The sequence below is a fragment of the Sorex fumeus genome, unplaced genomic scaffold (assembly GCF_029834395.1).
Source record: "Sorex fumeus unplaced genomic scaffold, SorFum_2.1 ptg000054l, whole genome shotgun sequence".
NCBI lineage: Eukaryota > Metazoa > Chordata > Mammalia > Eulipotyphla > Soricidae > Sorex > Sorex fumeus.
In genome coordinates, this window is record NW_026606111.1 from 38878096 (window position 1) to 38891888 (window position 13793).

A 13793-nucleotide genomic window follows, 5' to 3' on the forward strand; every position below is an offset into this window, starting at 1 on the left:
TAAAGATACAATCAGGGAGCTCGGGCATGCATATGGAAAAGTACAATAAAAGAATAGAAAGTAGTTAAACAGAAAAACATGAGACTCAAGGACATCAAAAAGAATAACATTTGCATCATTGAGACAGAATGCAAGAAAATAGAGAAAGGGAATGAATTTATAGTTGAAGAAACAATAGGTGAAAGTTACTTCAGTTTGAGATAAAAAACACATTCCCAGATCGAGGAAGCTCAAAGATTTCTAAACAAATATATCTAAACAGATAAATACTAAGTCACATTATAATTAAAATGGTAATACTCACAGATTAAAAGTACAATAAACAAAGATAATAAATCCTAAAAGCAGACAGAGAAATGCAAATACAAACAAATAAGGTGACTCCTGCGCAGATTTCTTAATTGAATCTCTACAAGCTGGATGAGAATAGTATGATAAGTCCATTGTCAAATGAAAATGACCTTCATCTAAGAATCCTCTATATATCCAGGCTATAAAATATTAAATATTTTAAATTTATGGCAACTTATTTTATGATCCAACAAGTGGAGTATTCTGACGCATGTTCTATGTGATCTTGGGAAGAATATAATCAAACTGTTTTCTGAAATATTTTGTTAGACCCATGTTACTAATATGATTGTTCATGTCATCTATTTCAGTATAGATCTATTGCTCTGCATACCAAACATTATTTTAGGTAAAATATTGAATTTCCAATTATTTTTAAACAATATTTATCCTTTATATGTAATTTAGAGTTAAGTTTCTATGAGTGCATGAAATGCAACTTGTCTGAGAGGCATTTCCAGAACAAAGGACTCTTCCTCTATCTCCTGCCATTCACAATTGGTAAGCACTCCATAAACGTTAGCTGAGTGTTGTTCTAAATGGAGACCTTAGCCTTCTCTTTAAAATCACAAATCCAAGCTCTGTATTTTAAGTAATCCTCCTGATTTTTGGTAATTCTCCAATTTAACAAAAATACTATTTCTATGACGACCACTTTTTTTCCTTTTTGATAATAGTCCTGATTTCCTTATAGCTATATTGGACATTTTGTTTGTAGAATGTTTTCTGCAAGAACATGTGCAATTGGGAGCATATCTCCATTATGTTGCAGTCAATAACAATTAGCTAAAAGGATGAATGAATGAAAGCAAATATACCTAATTAAAAATTAAAATGTTTGGGGCTGGAGCAATAGCACAAAGTGTAAGGCCTTGCACGCGGCCAACCCGGGTTTGATTCCTAGCATCCCATATGGTCCTTTGAGCACCGCCAGGGGTAATTCCTGATTGCAGAGCCAGGAGTAACCCCTGAGCATCACCGGGTGTGACTTAAAAATAAATAAATAAATATATAAATAAATAAATAAATAGAAATTAAAATGTTTGATTCTCAATTGTCTTTAGGACATAGATCTCAAGATTTTTGCCAATGTCTCCTATCTCACTCCTGTCACATTCCCTTCTCTTATAAACTCACTGAACTTTTTTCCTCATATATTTTTATATGTACTTATCTCTTTCAGGTCCTATGGAAGTACTGCTCTTTCTACCTAGATTCATTGCCTCATCTAATCTCTACATAAATTTATTCTTTTACATTATTTTTATATGAATAAGAATAGACTTATTTTTAGTCAAACTTATATCTTAGTTCAAATCAGACAAGTTTATTTTATTTTATTTATTTATTTTTTGTTTTTTGGGTCACATTTCGCGATGCACAGGGGTTACTCCTGGCTCTGCACTCAGGAGTTACTCCTGGTGGTGCTCAGGGGACCATATGGGATGCTGGGAAACGAACCTGGGTCGGCCGTGTGCAAGGCAAACACCTTACCCGCTGTGCTATCTCTACAGCCCCATAAATAAGTTTATTTTATTTTATTTTTTAATTTTTTTTGCTTTTTGGGTCACACCCAGTGATGCTTAGGGGTTATTCCTGGCTCATGCACTCAGGAATTACTCCTGGCAGTGCTAGGGGTGGGGGTTGGGACCATATGAGATACTGGGAATCGAACGCGTGTCGGCCATGTCGGCTGCATGCAAGGCAAAACGACCTACCCACTGTGCTATTGCTCCAGCCCCTGATAAGTTTATTTTAGATTAAATTTTTCACTACATAATTTTTCAAAAATGGATTATTATATATTTGGGTTTCAGGGGTCTTAGTCACACCCAATAATGCTCACTGTATCATATGCAGTGTTGAGGTATTGAACCAACAATGGCTGAAATAGCATTATAAATGGAGGTGCCTTACCTGCTGTAATTTTATTCCAGGCCATATATTTTATTCTAGTAAATGCAAATACAAAAGACAAAAAAATTATTTACCAAATTTACTAGTACAATATTTAAGAGGTAATGACGTGCCATTTTATTATTTTTTTATTTTTTTATATGTGGTTTATGTTCAAATGTGTATTTCCTGTAACTACTAGGAATTTATTCTTTTATACAATGTATGCCATATAAAAATAGCTTTTTTTGCACTTTTGAATTTTAGTAGTAAGTTCCTTTGTATATGCATTACAATTTACAAGCTTTCAGAATTCTGTCTCTATATACATATGGTTCCTGGTGAGACTAACATCTCTAATTACACCAACATGCGCCTGCTATTCTGTTCTATTTTTGATTCACGTATAGGTATTTTATTTCTCTTTGGGTAATAGATTATTATGTATATAATATTCCTTCAAGTAAATTATATAGTTTTAATGCTTTTAAAAGTATAATCTAATAGACTATTTAATATATAGTCTCAATCAAACTTCCATCTTTATTACTGATAAAGAGAAATATTTCTCTGTCAGCAGACATTATCTTATCTACATTAAACCTCTGTCTCCTTGTCTGTAAATGACACCCTGTTAGGTTGTTTAATGAAAAATTTATGTTATTAATATATATATTTATATATGTATATAAATAATATATGTCTATACATATATATATAATAGTCCCCCAAACATCCCATATGGTTCCTTGAGCACAGCCAGGTGTAATTCATGAATGCAGAGCCAGAAATAATCCCTGGACATCTCCAGGTGTGACCCAGAAGGCCAAAACAAAAAAGAAGAAAAAGAAAATTATATATATATACGTTTTTAAGCATTCATGACATAATGTGACTCGGTGTCCAATAAATATAGTTTTGTAATGCTGTTCCTTATTTGTCAATATCCAGCTTATACATTTCTTTGAAAGCCTTTTAAAGTTCTTTCTTTGAACTGCTGTATCAAACAGAATAATTTATACATTATTATTTTAAACAGATTACGATGAGCAAGAGCTGAGTCAGATAAACTTTACAAGTACCTGATTACTATTTTCTTTATGTTCTTTAAAAATTTAGAAATAAAAATAAGTAAGCCTCAGCATGATCTTTGACATAGATTTTTTAAAAAGAAACATAGACATATAAAAACCACATTTACTGTTGCCTTGCTTAGGAGAATGACATGGTAAAAAATACATCGGAGACCTTTCCTTCCTATCTTTCCTTCACTTTCATTCAAATTGATAATGAATATTATTTTATTGAACAATTTTATCTTTCAGCATTAATCAAACATGATTAGAGGATATATATTATAAATATACATTTATATAATATAAACACTGTTGCTTATATTATATAAATATAACCAATGTCCTCCTATTTTTCATCGATTTGCTTGAGTTGCACCAGTAACGTCTCCATTGTGAGACGACTTGCTACTGTTTTTGGCATATATCAAATGCACCACCAGGAGCTTGCCAGGCACTGCTGTGCAGGTGGGATACTCTTGGTAGCTTGCCGGGCTCTCCGAGAGGGACGGAGGAATTGAACCCTGGTCAGCCTCTTGCAAGGCAAATGTCCTACACACTGTGCTATCACTTCAGCCATTTAACTTATATATAATGTACATATTAAAATTTATAACATAAATGTATATCAAATCCAAGCTTTTAAAAATTAAATTAGAGCTTAATTCACTTGGTTTTATTACACAGTAAAGTAGTGCTACCTTTCTTCTTGCTCTATTCATTAACTGAATTTTTGCAGATACTACATCAAATGTCATCAATGAAGGGGGTCTGTAGAATATGCTTAAGGTTTTTCAGCAGTTGATCAAATAATATTTCATGTACAAAGTTATTCTAACGTCTTTAGTTTTTTGCTTACCAACAAGTTTATCCTCTACAACCTGTCTCAAATACTGGAGTCCTTATACTGTCCTTTTTTGGGGGGGAGGTTGGAGGTTAGTTTTGTACTGAAAGATTAAACAGTTTTAACATATTGAGCTAAAGAACATTAGAATTAGGTTTAGCAATGCCTTTGAGCTGCAATATTATAGTAAATTTTCTTTGGGAAAAGAAGGAGTTAACTTTTGGGTTAAAGAAAAGAAAAAATAACTGTAAAAAATGCAGATTATAAATAAGAGTGAATATATAGGGACTAGTAAGTAGATGACTAACTGAATTGTCCAAAGTATGAATGGTACTTTCTCTGCTGTGTTTGTATTTATTCCCCAGAAAAAATGAGATCTTGACCTAATTGTTAAGTTATCAATTCTATCCTAGACATCATAATGTGCATTTAATATTCTACTTCTGAAGGTTATCACATGACCAAAAGTGGACCCACGTAAATGCTTTTTGGGGGAGTATTTTGAAAATGTCTCTCAAACTCTGCTTTCTATTTTCACTTCTTGAAATGCTTTGGACACAAGTGTAACTGACTTAAGAAATTTAAAATAGTAAGGCTATTTATTATATTGTATGTTAAAAATCCCATCAATGGCCAAGATCCAGAGACTATAAAATCAAGCTCCTGGAAGAGAACAATGCAGAGTCTCCTGCCCCTGTGCCTGGCTGTCTTCACCGGGGCTCATTTGAGGTGGCCAGGTGGTTGGGTTTCCCTCCCTACCCCGGGAAGAACCCTGGTAGCTGAAGACCTCCAGAATCCAGCCACAGTCATGCTCAAGACCACTCTCCACATGCTCGGATAGGCCTCACACATGAAGGAATCAGCAGAGAAAATCAGGTGTGTGGGACACGGGGGTGAGATCTCCAAGCCTGCTCAGATTGGGACTGGGCCTCCTCCACCCAGATTCCCCATTTTCCAGTACCTAGGCAGTTACACCCACCAACTACCCCCAGCGCCATGTAATCCTATCAATGGCCAAGATCCAGAGACTATAAAACAAAGCTCCCGGAAGCGCACAGTCACAGATGCTTAATAAGGATTAATAATAAATAAATGAAATAACAATAAAATTAATAATAATTAATAGCAATTAATTAATAAAGGTCAATAAGAATGACCTCTTATTTTCTAGTTCTCACTCTCAGAAAACCCAGGAGGCTACCGAGAATATCCTGCCCACACAGCAGAGTCTGGCAAGCTTCCCGGGGCATATTTGATATGCCAAAACCCAGTAACAATGATGGGTCTCATTCCCCTGACTCTGAAAGAGCCTCCAATGTGGCACTTGCTAAAATCTCAGGACTAGGACGAATGGAGACATTACTGGTGCCTACTCGAGGAAATCGATGAACAACGGGAATGACAGTCATACAGTGATACAGTGATGTTAAAAATATAGGGGTAGAGTGGGTTTATTGTATTTAGAGACTGAGTGAAACAAATAATAATGTATATTATTTCCATCTTGGTAATATTTACCTCATAACTCCAATGTTTGCCTCATTACTTATTTCATTATCAAATTTACAACAAGGCCATCACACTTCAACTATCACAGCAAAGATAGATATCTTGAGATAAAGATGCAATGTAAATTGACAAGTTATCTATATTATTTAGTAAACATTGTATGCAGTAGTGCTAATTTTTATGCTTTAGGCCTGCAATAATATTGCACCACACCTAGCACTAAATTGCCAATATCCCTCCACCTCTGTCTCTAGTTTCTTACTCATCTACTTTCCCATCCCCTACAAACCATTTTTCAAAAAAGAAAAATATTACTATAGTCTTCTCTTCACCATCATGAACAGCATTAACCAGAATTGAGATATATATCTATTTTAAAACCAAAGGCTTATAGAAAGAATGAGATGATATTAGATCAAACTGGCCTATGTGGTTGGTCTGAGGCTTATATATTACAAATCATCAAAGAACTTGAATAAACTACTTTATTGGATGCTGTTCACTATGTTTCCTTGAATTAATTTAATGGATATCTAGTCCTTTCTAAAGAATTTCTATTCTAGTTAGTAGAAATTCTTTCACGTACCCAACATGTTTATATGCCTTTCCCAAAGCCTTATCAGTATGGACCTTTTATTAGTTCACATTTAAGCATGGATTCAAAGGTCTATATTTTTTCAAGAAGGAGAGTAAGAAATTAGTGCCATGAGGTATATTTTAAACTATAGATAACTTACTGGAGTTTTTCAATATGGTATATTGATTTGAAGTAACTAAAAGTCTTGTTTAACTGGTTTCATTTCATTGCTGCAACTTTATGGTAAATTGAAAAAATGTATGATATTGATGAATCAAGTTTATTGGAAAATAGGCTGCAATAGATTATTATAATTTCATAAAAAGGAATCTAATTATTTAGCAATTCTATTGAATATTAGTACTTAAAATGTTTTTAAGAATATATGAAAATTCACTGTAAATATATTTGTCGCATATTTTGAAAAACTTTTGTATCATTGTCCAATATTATGTGCATTCTAAAATATACCCAATTCTTTCATTAGTTCCAATTAATATAAAGGTGGGGATCTTTGGTGTTTATATATTCGTGGTTGGGGAGAGAGTATAGGAATGAAAGTGCTTGTCTTAATTACAGATGACCCAGATTTGATTTCCACTCTGATAGCACTTCTTGCAGTGCTTCCTGAACATAGAGATAAAAAAAGGCTAAGTACTACTAGATGTGGCCTAACAGATTCCTCTGTGGCTAAGATAATTTAAATATTAGTTTAAATGCTTTTGAACCAAAGTTTAAACACAAAATTTGAATTCTAAATTAATATAACATACTGTTAGTAATATTACATAACTATTTTGCTAATAACTCCTACAATGAAATTGTTTTTCCCCCTGGTATTTTCCTAAATCTTTTAACTGATATACAAAATTAAATGGAAAACTTATACATTCCCTGATCTTTCTTCCTAAAACCTACTTATTGACAAATGTTATCCTTTTTAATCATTCACTTACAGTCTTCTATCTTACTCATTTCAATTTGTACAATTTGTTATTTTCTAAATCTTCTGTTTAGTTTTACATATCTTAACTATATTCTATTTTCCTTCTCATTAATAAATTATAGTATTACTATTGTCACATAATTAACTCTAAATGTCCTTTTTGTGAGTATTTTTATTTTAAAGATTCTTTTCAACTTTCCTCACAATTTCTTTGTATATTTGCCCTTTTTTGTCTTAATTGCTATTTTTTACCTCTGAATTTCAATTTACGACAAATTGTTATTTAGATTAAATGCAATCTTCTGTCAGTAAATGTCAAGTGCCTTGTTCACTCTTATACTATATATCCTGTTTCATATTTGACTTTTAAAATGTCTACTTTATAGTCAGCGCAGCATGAAACTTCCTCTCAAGGTGAGTACTCATGAGCTGTCTTCTCGTTTACCTGGGTTTCCTCTTTCATGAAGTTGACATTCCTCATTAGGATTAATTTTTTATAATGTGGCCACAGTGAATTGACAACATAGATTTGATCTAGTTAGGTGCCAGATTTCCTTGGTAGCCATGCTAGATATTTAAGCTTTGAGCAGCCTGAGAAAAGTAGAAGCAGCAATTTTTAGTTCAATCTGGAAGTAAATTGGAAGTTGCTAGAAAAGAAATGATTCATTAAGATGAGCTCATGTAAGGAAAATTAAGTGATTTACAGACTTTCAGTCTAGTTATTTTGTTTTAAAGTATATATTTAGTTTTAAAGGCCATATTTGAATTGTGTGTGATTTTCTTTTTTTCTGTCTTTCCACTTCCTCTCCCTTTCACATTTTTTTTCAATAGAACATAGGTTTCAAATGGGAAGTATATCGCTTCCAGTGTTTTCTGCTTCAAGTCTAAACAAGTTATGATTTTAAAAAATTATAAAGTTTTCATCTCTTTGATTCATGAATGAAATAGTTCCTATAATGATTTTGATTTTTTATTTTCCTAAATTCACATGCTGAATTTCCAATGCAGCGAATTTGGAGATAGGACATCCACAAAAATATTTGAGTTTAAATTAGTTGACAAGGATTTGGTTTGATTAGGGTAAGTGTTCTTGTAATGCACGAGGACATTGTGTGTGTGTGTGTGTGTGTGTGTGTGTGTGTGTGTGTTTTCCTCTTTTCTCTCTCTCTAAACTATATAAACATTTTAGATAGATGAGAATGGAAAAACAAAAATTGTATAAAGTCTATGAATCATTGTTTTGATAAATATTAGCATAGAATATTTCTGAGGTATTCTTTTTTTTCTTTTTTGGGTCAGACCCGGCAGTGCACAGGGGTTACTTCGGGCTCATGCACTCAGGAATTACTCCTGGTGGTGCTTAGGGAACCATATGGGATGCTGGTAATTGAACCCGGTTTGCCGTGTGCAAGCAAACATTCTACCCTCTGTGCTATCACTCCAGCCCCTCTGAGTTATTCTTAATGGCTGTATCTTGATTTTAAAATCACATGGAAGGTGTAAGCTAAGAATTTTGTTGTGACATTATTGTGAAGGTCTCTGCTTGAATCTGAAGATTATGGACAGTTTTTGGTTGAATACAATAAAGTACAACTAACTGTCCACATTATATAGCTCAAGAAAACATTAAAGATAGTTGTATTAATCAACCCATTCTTTTTTTCTCCTAAATATTCCCTTTGTATGTCTAGTTCTTTTTCACTTATTTCAACACTAGTGATCTTGAGTTTAGTATTCTTTTTTCTTTGATGGCATATTAGTGCCTGCTATTTTATATTGAGTAAACAAGGAAAATAAACTCTATAATCACTTTAGTAAAAGTATTTCCAAAACACATAAAAATTACTAGAATTTGAATATCTATGTGTGTATATGTATATATTGAGTTAAGCGCATGGAGTGATAATGCAGAGGGTAGAGAGCTTGTTGCGTTGTACCCAGCCAACCTAGATTTCTCTCCCAGCACCACATATTGCCTCCTGAACTCACCAGGAGTTATCCCTGAGCACATACCAGGAGTCAGCCCTTCATCACTGCAAGCTATGCTCCTCTAACCAAAAATAACTATATGAGTAAATAGTTTCATATATTAAAAACATATTAAGTATAGTTTTCTATGAAAGTATCTTGGACCAAGAGAGCACAGCAGTCTTGACTCAGCTGTCTTGTATTCTATCTGCAGCATCCCATATGCCCCTCACAAGGCGTAATGCCTGAGCAAGGAGCCAGGAGTGATCCCTACACACTGAGCCAGAAGTGAGAATATACAATGCCATGTGTGGCAATGAAAGAAACAACAGCATAACATACCTTAGAACTATTAGATACATTTTAATATATTTTATTTTGTAATACAGTCTGATTCTAATGAATAGTTTATGTGTCTTAAACTACAAGAAATGACAAAATTTATTTTTCAGATATTTTATTTTGTATTGGGTTCCTGATATAAAAATAACCAATGAGGCATTTTAAGAGAATGAAAAAATTTCCTTCAAAATTAATAAATATTTTTAACTTTAGGAATGTTTGTAATAATTTATGTTGTTTGCTTATAGAAGTGAAGATAATAGTCAATTTTAATATTACCATCACAGGTTTATTTTATTGCTGATAAATCACTAGATCAGACATTAAATTTATCGAATAATACAGGAAAAACTCTATTTGTCACAGTTTTCCAGGAGAAAGAAGAAAGAGAGATAAGAGTGTTAATTTGATGACTACTATAATTGATGGAATATCTAGCAATCATTATTTCTCAGCCAGGAGTATATAAAAGAGCAACATAAAGAATATTAAATATTTAATTATAATTCACTGGTTAAAGTGACTATTTATTCAGGGAAAAGTGGAACCCATAATTTAAGCAATAATATATTTTTTAATTTACATGAAATAGATCAATTCTACAAATATAAAGCATAATATAAAAAATTAGGTAAAATGTAGAAAAGAATCTAAGTAGACCTATAGAAAAGAAAAGCTATGTTTTATCCTAAGAAAGGAAATATTGGCTTTATGTCAGGAAAATTTATAGATATTGCTTAAATTTCTTCATTAGTAAGGAAAGGATTATAATCAAAATATCTAAGGAAAAAGACAAAGTAAAAAAGACAAAATCTCTAAGTAAAAAGACATCTGATTTTATATATATGCATATATATATTTTACATATATATAGAAAGAGAGCATTTCATATAAATATACAAATCAAACATTAATTTGTTATTGTGAATGTATATTCACATTCACAATAAACCAGTCTCTCTCAGTCTTACAGAATTTGATCATAAACACAATGAGTGAATGCCATACTCATTGACAGTTCTAAGAAGTTTGTCTTGTCTTTTTAAGTTCCTTTACTGCTTTTTTGCAAGACTGGTTTCAAAGCTAAGAAATCTCTAAACTTTGCTTATCCCTGAAGCTCAGTATAGTGCCTTCAGATCTGAATAATAATCTAATTGGATAGAGTATTCTTAGTAACATGTTCATTTCATTGAGTTATTTATTTATTTTACCATATTTCTTCAGTCTCTTCTGATTTCTAGAATACATTAGTAGATTTACTGTGAATCTTATAGGCTCTTTCATTTATGTAAGTTCATCATTTTGTTTTGCTGCTTTCCATATTCTGTTTCTATTTTTGCATATTGTCATTCTGAGCACAATGTGACTTTAAGTCTTCCCACTTGAGTCTATTTTCTCTGGGACCCTTTGAGCCTCTTGATCCCTGCAGCCTTTATTCCTCAACTCTCGGAAATTTCTATCTACAATTTCTTTAACTATGATTTATTTATTGAACTTTGCCATTTTATTTTTCAAGAAGTCTGTTTTTTTTGTGGTGGGGGTGCTCTTTGGTTAACACCCAGTAATTCTCAGGGGTTACTTCTGACTTCACTAAGGAATTATTCTTGGCTTTGCTCTGGGGACCATGTGGGATGCCAAGATGGAATCCTTGTTGTCCGTATGCAATGCAAATGCCCTAATCACTGTACAATCACTACAACCCCAGTCTGATGATTTTTATATGATTTCCCTTAAAATCACCCCATAGTTCTTTGGTGTGGTTCATCCATTTAACCTTTGAGTGGTTTGACCTTTTCATCAGATGTTGTTACTCTGTTGCTCAGAGTTTCTATTGAGTTTTTAAATATTACCTCTTTATTTAAATATTACCTCCTTATTTCTAGTTGTCTCATTTTGCTTTTTACATTTTCATGTGCTTTGCAGACTATTGGTGCCATCACTTTAACACTCATTAAGTATCCTCACCACAGTGTTACTAAAGTCATTGTCTGAGAATTTACTGAGATTGTTGGTGCTGGTGGGCTGGAGAGATAGCGCAGCGAGTATGGCATTTGCCTTGCAAGCGACCAACATTGGGCCTGCTCGAGCAAATCTGTGAACAGCGGGAGGACAGTGACAGTGACAGTGATAGTGTTGATGCTGGTTGAGTGTTCTGGGCTACTATTTTGCTCATAGAGTTTGGTGGAATTCTACGTGTTTTCCCCATTGGATTTTCTGTATTCCTGCTGTGTTGAGGGTATGGGTTTTGTTTTGTTTTGCTTTTTTAGTTAAACCACCTGGAACTCTCTGAGTAATTATTGTAGGAATTACTCTTTTCCTTCCATGGTCGTATTCAACTAATGATGGGAAGTATAGGCATGGGCAGTGTAAAATTTGATGAAGATCTATTGTTTCAGGAGCAGTGCATGTGGGTCTGTCGAAATGGCAGAAATCATATATGGAAGTCTTATGTGCTAGGACTGAGCAGTGAGTAGAAAAGTTTCAAGTGCTGTATATGCAGGCCTATTGAAATGGTTTGTATGGTTTATTTTATATTAGTAGTATGATCCTAGCAATGTATCAGATGGATGCTCTATTATTTGTTATCCTCTCTGGTACATGCACTAAGTATAATGGAAATGACAACTTATCCCAGAAGGTATAATCAAAGCTATAGAGATTAATGGACTAGGAAATTACTCTGATGGAATAGGAAAGCATCACAGAGACAAAAAGTAGGAGTTTCTTTCTTCATCTAGCAGTTGAGTGGAGAATAATCAAGTAAATACTCTATAACACACAGATGAGAGCCCTTGATTCTCAGTTTGATGTGGCATTCAGCATATAATTTGTAAGCAGTAAGGTTAGCGAAGGACGTGCAGAACTTCACTATTTGTTTTCATTATAGATAATTTTATGATGGGAATTTATCAGGTTTCACATTATGGAAAAATTTTCTTAAAGATATAACTATAGAAAAACACCAAATATTTTTGGAGTGATGTATTATAGTTGAGGGGGAATTTTTGGATCAAAATCGTGTCTTTTATTTGATTTAAAATTATTATAGTAAAATTACCTACTCATTTACAACATAGTCAATTAACTAAGAAAAATATTTTATTATTTCTGCTCAGTCATCCAACAGAGGCTCAATAAATTGAGAAAATATTATGCTGATCTTTAAATCAAGGAAAAATTACTTATTCTTCAAGTTAGATATAGGGCTTATCTGTTGTCTTAATCACAAAAATGATCAGAATAAAGTATATAATATTATTACACATATAATATTTTATGTGTAAAGTTTGAGCATTTAAATAATAAAATAATAAAAGATGGCAATAGAGGTAAGTGATATAGGTTGATTCACAGAACCTAAATATTATATTGGAACAGGACTAGTTGAGTAGTAGGAAACTTAACTCACATGACTGATATCCCAGTTTCCTAGTATGACCACAGATCATCAACACACATATTAATTGTATTTGGGAAAATGATCATATAAATGATAATTGGGTATGATGCTAAATGACCTCTCCTGGAATGTTGTTTAAGAAGAATAGAAGAGGGGCCAGAAAGGTCGTAGAGAGTCTCGGTGCTTGTTCCTTTGCACTAGGCAAACCTGTTAAATCCCTGGAACTGCGTATGGTCTCCTGAGTACTTCCAGTACTAATCCCTAAACATAGAGCTCAGAGTCAGTCCTATGCAAAGTGAAATGTGACTCATAAACTGAAGAAACAGAAAAATGAATAAAAGAGAGTTAGAAGTACCCACACTTGAGTAATAGAATGAAAGGGAAAAGGTTTCAAATCAGCTTGAGATGAGAAAGTCTGAATACTTGCCTTAAAAACTGAGGGAAAAAGAAAATAAAAATCGTTAATATAATAATATAAAATACATTGACAGTTAAAGTAATATAAAACTCTGAATGATCCATTGTATTTATAGCAAGGAGGTCCCTGGTGATCCTGGAGCATGAAAATTCTTGAAAGAGATCAAGCTTGACAACAGGCTACGGAGAACTGGGAAATAATCAACAATTGAAGATAAAGAGAAAGTGATTATGTATAATTGATGGTAGTAATTTTCCTATTAGAAGCCGAATTGCCTAAAATTAAAAGGAAGCCTAAGTTCAAATAGTGTCATTTTTTATCTATATTTTTTCACACACAATAGACCGGAATATATTCAACCATGCATTGAAAGTATGCAGAAAGATTAAGAGACTGTTTAATGGAGATACATATTTGAAAAGGGTATCTGTTGGGGTGTACAGGATGACAATAGCACTTTGAAATATTA